General features: G+C 41.4%; 1 protein-coding gene across 1 annotated transcript in view; it reads right to left on the reverse strand.

Moving 5' to 3' along the window:
- Window positions 1–7,227, reverse strand: part of Scrg1 (stimulator of chondrogenesis 1) — a 20,351-nt gene extending 13,124 nt beyond the window's left edge. Inside the window, exon 1 of the mRNA XM_028757722.1 lies at window positions 7,016–7,227. The gene's annotated coding sequence lies outside the window, so the exon portion shown is untranslated. The remainder of the gene's footprint in view (window positions 1–7,015) is intronic.
- Between the last annotated feature and the right edge of the window lie 3,173 nt (window positions 7,228–10,400).

The following is a 10,400-nucleotide window of genomic DNA, read 5'->3' on the forward strand; positions in this document are numbered from 1 at the left end:
TCCTCCTCCTCCTCCTCCTCCTCCCCCTCCTCCCCCTCTTCTTCCTCCTCCTCCTTCTCCTTCTCTTCCTCCTTCTCCTCCTCCTTCTCCTCCTCTTCCTCTTCTTCTTCCTCCTCCTCCTTCTCTTCCTCCTCTTCCTCCTTCTCTTCCTCCTCTTCTTCCTCCTTACCCTCTTCTTCCTCCTTTTCCTTCTTCCTCTTCTTCTTCTCCTCTTCCTCTTCTTAAATTATCTTCTATATTATATCCTAAACACAGTTTCCCCTCCCTCCACTCTCCCTAAGCATCCCTCATCTCCTCCCCCAGATCCACCCTGCTTTTGCCTCCCCTTAGTAAAGAATAGATTTCCCATGGCATAACAAGCTACAATAAGACCATAAGGTGTATATCATCACACCAAGGCTGGACAAGGCAACCCAGTAGTGTAAAGGGTCCCATAAGTAAGCAAAAGAGTCAGGCACAGCCCCTGCTCCTACTGTTAGGATTCCCATAAGAACACCAATCTACTCAGCTATAACATATGTGCAGAGGACCCAGGTTAGACCCCTTCTGACTCCCTGATCGCTGCAAGTTCCCATGAGTCCCAGTCAGTTGATCCTGTGGGTTGTGTTCTCATGGTGGAAAGACCCTGTCTTAAGAGAGTAATAAGGAGAGTGGTGGGATGGTGTGCCCAATGTCCTCCTCTGACCTCTGGTCATAGACACAGGTGCATGCACATACGTACACACAAAAGGGATACAGTGAGACTTCTTCAAGTCCTTGCCCAAAATAAAAATGTGCTTTTAGAATGTTGTTCATTCAACAAATATGAGCCACACATTGCATTGCTTTGTCGCCTGGTATGAGGTGAGATATATTATATAATATACACACATACACACACATACATGTGGAGTTACTGGTAAAGGCTACCCTTATTATTTTCATTTTCTTCAATTCATCTGGTATTCTTGGTTCTTCCAACAGTTATTGTTGTAAAGGAAACACTCAAAATATTTGTTAAGCAAGATAAACTTTTTTCTTTCTTTTACACAATATAAATTATATTATAAAATTTTGTGATGGATGTATATTATATGTAAATAATTTTACACCTATATAAACTATATGTAATATATATTTTAAAACAAAGTTATAATTTTTAGGCTGGGGGATGGCTCAGCAGGTAAAAGCGACTGAGATAAAGAGCTCTCTTATAGTTTTAGGTTAGATGGGAATGATGAACATTAACTGTATCCCTAATATATAGCTTGTCAACACAGACAGTCCACAGTTAGAGAGGTGAGATGTCTGTTCTATTTTAAGAAAACATCCTAGACATCATGCAACTTTAAATAAGTGAGATGGGATTATTTTCTAATAAAAAAATAAATAACCAAAATTAATAGTATGATCTGGGTAAGGTTAGTCCACATCTCTAATCTCAGCCCTTGTAAGGCAGACGAAGAAGAGTGATGAGCTCAAGGCCAGTTGGGCTATTTAGAAAGAGTTGAGCCTGACAGATCTGAGTTCTGTCCCCTAGAGCCTGCAAAGTAGGAGAGAACTGATTCCCACAGGTTCTATTCTCCACACAGTTGCATGCCTCCCTTTCCCTGAAAACACACAATAAATAAATAAATAAATAAATAAATAAATAAATAAATAAATAAATAAATGCATTGCTGTCCTTGGTCCAGAGGATCTCCCATGAGGATCTCCAGCCCTTCTGGGGACAAAGTGCGAGCCATGTGCTACACCAGTCTCTCCAAGCTAAGCTGGTCCAAGCAGCAGGGAGGAGAAAATCCCGAAGGCGTTTTGGGAGAGCAGATCTAGTGTTATAGCTCTTGCTGAGCTGGTGAGGTGTCAGCTAGCTGGTGAAGAGGGGAGGGTCCAGAAAGTGCCTGGGGAAAGCATATCTTCTTCCCAACTGTTACTGCTCTTGTGACAGAAACTCTCAGACAACAGGATGATTCTCTCGAACCTTTACTTCTCAGTTAGCTCAATATATACAGTTTGGGATGGGTTAAGGTCTGGTAGCAGATAACCCCTATTGGCTTGGTCTGAGAGCTTGGGGATGCCTCATCTACATGTGGGAGAGCCTGAGGCACTATTCCTATGTGACCACCTCTCTGTGGGAGGGGCTGTGGGGGGCTGAGACTAAGTGAAAAGAGCCAGGTGCCACGAGGAATGCTGAATGCCTTCCGTCCCATGGGAACTCGGGGTTCAAAGCTTATGCTCGAACAAGTGCCCAGCTGCTTCTCACAGCCCACTGCCCCACACATTGTACTGGTTGGATTTGTGCATCAACTTGGCACAAGCTGGAGTTATCACAAAGAAAGGAGTCTCCCTTGAGGAAATGCCTCCATGAGATCCAGCTGTAAGGCATTTTCTCAGTTAGTGATCAAGGGTGGGAGGGCCCATAGTGGGTGGTGCCATCCCTGGGCTGGTAGTCCTTGGTTCTATAAGAAAGCAAGCTGAGCAAACCAGGAGGAACAAGCCAGTAAGTAGCATCCCTCCATGGCTTCTGCATTAGCTCCTACTTCCTGACCTGCTTGAGTTCCAGTCCTGACTTCCTTTGGTGATGAACAGCAATATGGAAGTGTAAGCTGAATAAACCCTTTCCTCCCCAACTTGCTTCTTGGTCATGATATTTTGTACAGGAATAGAAACCCTAAGACATGTATGTATGTATGTATGTATGTATGTATGTATGTATGTAAAAAATTAAAAGCATGTGTTTCTGTGTGTATGTATGTTTGTGTTTATCATAAGAGCCAACATTATCAAGCATCTAACTTTAATCTGTCTCACTAGGTTTCTGTCAGAGGTTTGGGTGCAGGTGGAAAGTATGTGGGTAATGGAGGCCAGGAAGAGACATCTCTCTTTAACTATTTAACTAATGCATTTAAAGTTTGTTGTGGCTGTTGTTTTGAGACAGGGTCTCTCCATATTAGCCCTGACTGCCTTGAAACTTGCTATGTAGACCAGGCTGGCCTTGAACTCATCTGCGTATCTCTGCCTCTGAGTGCTGAGGTTAAAGGTGAGCACTACAGTGCACAGCCCAAGTTTTCTAGTTTTTATTATGAAGCTATGTCTAAATTATAGCTTAATGTTATCAGAGTTGTATAGTTTTTCTATAAGGTCTTATATTTAGCCATTGTGGTTTCCCCCTCCTCTTTCTCCTCTTCCTCTTCCCCCCATTCTCCACCTCCTCTTTTCTTTGTTGGGTTCTTACTGTTTCTTGTCTTACCTACTTTTGTTCCTGAGCTCATTTTATGGCTCTTGGCTGTTCAAACTTTCTTTCCATTTGATTGCCTTTATTAGAACATAATTGCCCTTTTGTTTTAAATAATTAAGCTTATTTTTATTTGTTATACATTTTTAATTAAAAGAGAATTGTATCATTTTCCCTCTTTCCTTTACTCCCTCCTACTCCTCCTACACCCTGCTCCACTTGCAAATTGATAGCATCTTTTTTTTTTTTTGACTATTATTGCTACACAGGAGAGGAAGAATTAGCCCATCTCAGAGTTGAGCTCCTTTTTTGTTATCCAGTACAGAGTGATCAGCCCTGAAACCATGTACACACAAACAACAAGAACAGACTAAGCAGGTTGTGTGTGTATATGTGTGTGTGTGTGTGTTAATTATAATTTTTAGGACTAAAGAGATGGCTCAACAGTTAAAACCACTTACTGCTCTTACAGAGGACTGGAGTTCAATTCCCAGCCCAGCATCCACATAACTTAAGTTCTGGGAGATGATCCAGGACCTCTTCTGGCCTCTGTAGGTTCATGCACAATGTGATACACGTAAATTCACACACACACACACACACACACACACACACACACTCACTCCTGTAAAAACTAGTTTTAAAAATGACTAAAATCTGACTTGTTCATTATAAATGCATTGAAAATACAGGTAAAAAGCAGAATAAATACCGATTAGCATCTTCGCATAGGAAAGACTGTAGTTAGCATTTCGGTATGTAGACTTAGAGAATTACTTTTTTATTTGGTGGTGCATACATAATGGTGTGAAGAAGAGGAAACTGAGTCAGAGCAAAAGTCCAGGGAAATGCAGACATTTATGCACCATGTGGAAGATAGGTCAACAGCAAGAAATTATAAGCCATGAAGGAAATGGGGAAAGGACAGGCCTGTAAGATGCTGAGTCTGGGTTTGGAGGACACGTGAGTGGGAAGCTGAGGAAAACTGGAATTGAATTTGATGTTAACTGAAACGTGTTCCTTCAAATGAATCTATTGCACACACGCACATAAACAAAACAAATCTTTTTTTTTTTTAAAGAATGCAAAGGTGCTGGAGAGATTGCCAAGTATGTAAGAGCATTTCTATATCTTACAGCTCTTATAGAAGACCCTGGTTCAGTTCCCAGCACCCATGTCAAGCAACTCACAAACTTCCTGTAACTCTAGCGAATCACGCTTGTGGTATATACACACACATAGAGCATGTATGAACACACATACACACATGCTTATACACACGCAAATATACACACATACATACATACACGTACATACACATGCACACACACAGTCTTTTTTTTTAAACTGGAGGCAACCAATTTCATACAACTTCAAGAATAATATTTTGATGCTAATTAAACTTGGGATGGCCACCAGATATCTAAGTGAAATTTTCAAGTAGTTTAGGAGTTGAATATAATCTTTAAAAGTCAAGGTTAGAAGTAGAAATATGATCCTAATCAGGAGGTTTTTTTTATGGCATTGATAGCCATACATACACCTGACAGAGAGAACATAGACTGAGGAGAGGCAAGGAGGAGGCCTGCGTTGATCCGAGGCTTCGAAGGGGATACGCCAGCATCATGAAAGTAAGGTAATGCCTGAAGCTTAAAAACATTTTTAAAAAATCATTCAGGCACCTGATTCAGTGCTTGACTCATAGAAATAACTGAAAGCGTTCACTTCAGGAATGAGCAAATATGTTTCTGGAAAGACAGGTATGGTGCCATACCATGTACCTCATGTCTGTGCCAGAGCGCAGACTTGTGTTTCTGCCCGAGGCTCAGTCTTCAGCAATGGAAATTTCCACAGCTGGCAGGCTCCTAGGGTAGGCTTTTTTTTTCCCTGATTTTTTTTTTAACACTTAATAAATTATATGTTGTAACTGAAGCCGTCTCTTCCTTTACTTAGGTTCAGATAAATAGCTTTAATTCTTACCTAGCAAATGGAAAGTGTCTGGGCAGGTTGTTCCCTGGGTATATTTGTCATCATTTTCTCCCCACCAAGAAACATCAACCATAATCCTTGCAAATCCACCAAAGCTGTATATTTTTCAAATGCAAACCAGAGTGAGAAGACCGAACAGTTTGAAGGAAATGTCTCTCCATTTTTTTCTATTTTAGGTCATATGCATGCTCTTAAAATTCCTCCTGGAGAATCTGGGTGGCAAGAAAACCCAATGAAAGACCGTAAATACTGAAGGACCATGAGAACCTTTGAGACTGGTTATGCACTGGTTTCCTAAAAACTTCAATTTGATGGTCTTAATATTGCTCCTAATATGATACCACTTATATCCCAATATTGGCATTCTTTAACATTTACATACACACAACACAAACTTTGTCAGGAAAAAAAAAATTCCCTGCAGAGGATGCAAAGCTACAAGGAAGGCGTTTCCACGCAAGCATCACTAAATGGTTGCACTGTCATTTGGAAGGGAATTGCCAAGTTTAGCTCTGTGAGAGTTTTTGGCAGGCTTTTGAATGGCTGGAGTTAAATGGAGACTTAAAAAGAAAAACTAAACCATCAGATGGCCAAAACCAACAAGGCGATGTAGTTCGAGCATTCAGACGCTTGTGGCTCAGCATTCATGGATGCAGCTGATGCCAGTTCTGGGAACCAGTGTTCAGGCAGTGGAATAACACAGAGTTGATGAATTAGGCTGAAAGAGCAGTCCCTGTTCAGATGTCTGTCAACAGCTAACGGGAGAGAAGCAAGTCTGCAAAAACCAACAGACGACTCCTGCCCTGAATGTTTGACACTTGAGATTTCAAAATGGTAGTTGGGTGATATTAAAATTGTTACCCTGCCTAGGCTCTCTTGGGCATTGAAAGACAATCGCTTATTATTTATATCCCCTGCTTTTCTTATCAACTGTCTTAGAGGGGGGTTGTGCTAGGGCAGCCAAGTTCTGAAATGAACTATCTCAAGGCGTATGTCAAGGAACAGAAACGGCATAGAAAACGGATAACACATATGGCAGCCTAAACCCTCAGGATACCTTACCCTTGGGGAAGCAGCCACCAGTCACTGAAGGTCTGCTTTCAGACATCATACAGCATGCTATGAGATAATATTGATAATCTTACATCGTTCTAATTATTTTATGACCACAAACAATAACTCATCAGAGGAGAAAAAGACCAACCATGGGGAGAGCTTTTCATAGACTGTGCAAGTCACCGAGGCAAGGAATCTTAAAAGGGGTACTTTTAAGCCCTGAAGGGAGAGACTCTGTGCTGTGTTCCATGGTCGGAACAGCAAGTATGGAGTCAATGAATTCCCTCTTTGTGTCCTGCATTGCTACGGGTTTCTTTTCAGGAATCATAGCTTCTAAAAGCAAAAGCATTTGCTTTCTTTGACATTGCAATTAACTTTGTGTAGAGGACTGACGGGGCAAGCTTATGTATTTCATCACTCACACATAATTCTGAGGGGTTGGGTGGGAGTGTTGGATGCAGAGAGAATTTGCACATTAAACGAATGACACTGAGCAAGCAGCCTTTTTTGGGAAATTTGGCCAATGGCTTTCCCAGTCAAGGACCCACATTTTCTACCCTCTTTTGATCAGGGTCTTTGCTCTATCTCACGACCCATCCCTTTCAAAGAGCATGTCCCATTTCCTTAGAGGACTCCTCAGTCTTTATGTCTTTCCCCTCTATTCAGCATGCATACACATATTTCTGCTCAAACCTATAGCAGCAACTTAGAAGAGAATAAATGATATAAAATGTTTGCATAGAGAAAAAAATTACATACCTTCCTCTTTCTTTTCAGTGTTATTGGCAAGAGAATCTTCTTCAGTGCTCCAGCTCACTGGGGTAGTCTGGGCAAAGGAGAAGAGAGGAGATGCTGGAAAGAGGTCCTTTACAAGTGAAGCTTTGTCTGCCTTGTCTCTGCCTATGATTGACAGTCTCTGCTCCAGCCAGAAAGGAGGGGAGAAGGGGAGTGGAAGGAGACAGGAGCTGCTTCTCTTGGGCTCTTCCAAAGCAGAATGAGCTGAACAGTTTAGCACAGAGGGAAATAGCTAGTCTATACAAGAACCCTCATGATGTAGAGTTTCTGAGCAATAAAACTTGAAACCTTAGGGATTAAAAAAAAACCCCGCAGAGTGACAGATATGTTTTGTAAAACACGATATGGTGAGGTGGAAGGGGGTGCCGCAGAGGCACCCCACCCATGACATACCAGCCATATGACCTGTCTAGTATAAAAGGAAGTTTATCTGGGGGCATGAGAAAGGGGGGTCGAGAAGGGAGCAGATATAGAAAAAGAGAAGGGACAGAGAAGGACAGAGAGAGAGAGAGAGGACAGAAATTGAGAGGTGAGAGAAAGAGAAGAGGCCAGTCAGGAATCAGAGGAAAGAGAGCAGGGTGGGGGAGGGTAGGGAAGAGAGAGAGGGGGAGAGGACAGAGAAGAAGTAAGAGAGAGAAGCTGGGGGTGGCAGGGCAGTCAGAGAGAGTGAGAGAGGCCAAACTGTCCTTTTACAGCTAGCCAGGCTTGTACCTGGCTGTTGCTAGGTAACTGTTGGGTGGAGCCTAGAAGAAATGCTAACAGTGACTTTTATCTGGTGAGAAGTTTGGGACTGGGGAGAAGGAGGAAAGGAGAGAGCTGAAGCAAAGGATATGTTACTTAGGACAAAAGTTGAACATCTCTTGTCCTTTCGTGACATGTCTCTCACCACTTACATAACTTATGACATTTTGATAAAATATATTTTCAAATTCTTATTTCATTTTCTACCATCTTATCCATTTGATGAAAACAAAAATAAATTAAAAAATTATTTTGGGTCTCAAATAAGGGACAATAGGAGTTCACTGTATTTGGACAAGTAGTAAAATTCTAGAAAGCCCAACCTCTATTTAACTATCTTTTAGTTGTTTGTTGAGACAGGATCTCACTGTTTAGTCCTGGCTGGTCTAGAACTTTCTGTGAGGGCCATCATGGCCTCAAACTTGCAGAGATACTTCTGCCTCAGCCTCCTGAGTGCTGAGATTTCAGGCATATACCACCACACTCCACTCTCAGCTAGGCCTTTTAAACTCAATTAGGGACAATGTTAAGGGAACTCAGGCATTATACTCACACTCAGCAAAGTGTGAGTTACGTAGGAAGAGACGGGAGGAAAGATATCTGTCCCATTATATTGAGAAAAGCATGATGTTGAGGGATAGAGTAACAACTTCACACATGACAAGTAGCTTTGTGTAGCTGAAGCCAGAGATCTGGGAAATGAAATTAGAGTGATGGGAAGAAGTATTTGAAATATCTCAAATAACAAATATTATGCTCTAGCTACTATGTCTATTGCTGGGATAAAATACCCTGATGAAAATCAGCTCAGAGGAGAGAGAAGGGAATGTTTTAGTACACCAATTCAGGTTACAGTACAGAAAAAAAAAGCCACGGCTCAAAGCAGCAGGAACTCAAACACCTTGTCATATTACATCCACAACCATGCACAGGAAGCAACCATATACACATGCTCACCTGGTTGCTCCCTTGTGTTCAACTTGTTTTCTCCACTCTATCAGTTCAAGACCCTCTGCCTAGGGGATGGTGCCACCCATGGTAAACCATGTCTTCTTACATCAAGTAACGGAAGATAATTCTATACACACATGCCCAAAGATCAACTCAATGTAAAAAAACCCCTAATTGAGATTCTCATTCCAGAAGATTCTACATTGTGTCACATTAACAGTTAAAGCTAAGTATCAAATCATAGTATAAACCTGGAATTTTATCTTGAAGGTTAATGAAAAAAAGAAAGAAAGAAAGAAAGAAAGAAAGAAAGAAAGAAAGAAAGAAACATTAGAAAAGATGGTGACTCCCTCCCCAATTTCCCTGTGAAAGAATTATAGTGTAAGAAGAAATACAGTTGAAATGAGGATGGGCTGGAGGAACAGAACTGTAATAATAATCCATAAGTGAAAATAGGAAGAAGGTAAAACTGAATTAGCAACGAAGGGAAAACTGAATCATTCGATTCACGATTATGTCATGGGTAAAGCAGCCCTAGCTGAAAGAAGAGAACATTAAATTCTCAAAGGCTTAGGCCTTGATGGGCTGTGTTGTCATTCATCTGGAAAAAGAATCCAAAAGGGAGAGCTGTTATTCAAACAGGAAAATGAATATAAAAGTTTTGGCTAATGTAGGAGTAGGAAGACAGAAATTAGTTACTTGGTAAATGTCGAGTTTAAGGAGGGTTTCGGAATGTCTAATTGACAGCTGGCAGTAGAGACCTGGAGCTCAGGAAAAAGTCTGGCTATAGAATTATTGTTTACTAACTGATCAAGTAAATGCCAGATATATGACCTGTAGAGTTTTTCAGCTAAGCGACAGTGAAACAATGGCTGTGGCCCCTAAAGCTTACTGTGTATTACGGTATGCACATTATATGTGGGAATATATTTCCTCTCTTTATGACCCTCTGAAACGGCTTCTATTATAGCACTTCTTAATGCTCGAGAGAGCACAGGAGATGTTAGATAGCTTGCCCACAGCAAGGAAACAATAGGATCTACGCAGTTCCAGTGTCTTTGCTTTTCACCCTTATGCTAGGATGCCTCTCAAAATGGATGATAGAGGACAGAATAGTGCTGGGACCAGAATCTTAGGGACCATCAGCCTCCAAGGAATAGGTACACAACTGGGAAGAGGTAAGGGCAGTCAAGAAGAATCATGAATGAGAGGAGTGGGAGAAGTCAATGGAAGAGTATTTCTAGAAGAATGACGGTTAGTGGAAGGATCTCAACAGCAGTTCTGGGGAAGCTTTACATGCCTATTTTGGTAAAGAGGTAGGTCAAGAAAAACAAGATTCTGTTAGACCAACATCTGTCTGCTGTGATGCTTAGCTTTGCCAACCCTATACAATGTACAGTTGCCTGGGAAGAAAGTCTCAATAAGAGCTTGTCTACATTGGGTTAGACTGTGGACATATCATTGGAGAATTGTATAAATTAAATTAGCTAATATGGGAAGATGTAGCCCATTGTGGGAGGCACCATCCTCTAGGGAGAAGTTCCTAAACTGTATAAGAGCAGAAAAATCAAGCAGAGTGCATACAAACAAGCGTGTATGTTCATTTATCTTTTCTTGACTGTGGATGTGATGTGACTAGCTTCCTGCCTTGGCTTCT

The sequence above is a fragment of the Grammomys surdaster genome, unplaced genomic scaffold, assembly GCF_004785775.1.
Source record: "Grammomys surdaster isolate TR1022 unplaced genomic scaffold, NIH_TR_1.0 126182, whole genome shotgun sequence".
Classification (NCBI taxonomy): domain Eukaryota; kingdom Metazoa; phylum Chordata; class Mammalia; order Rodentia; family Muridae; genus Grammomys; species Grammomys surdaster.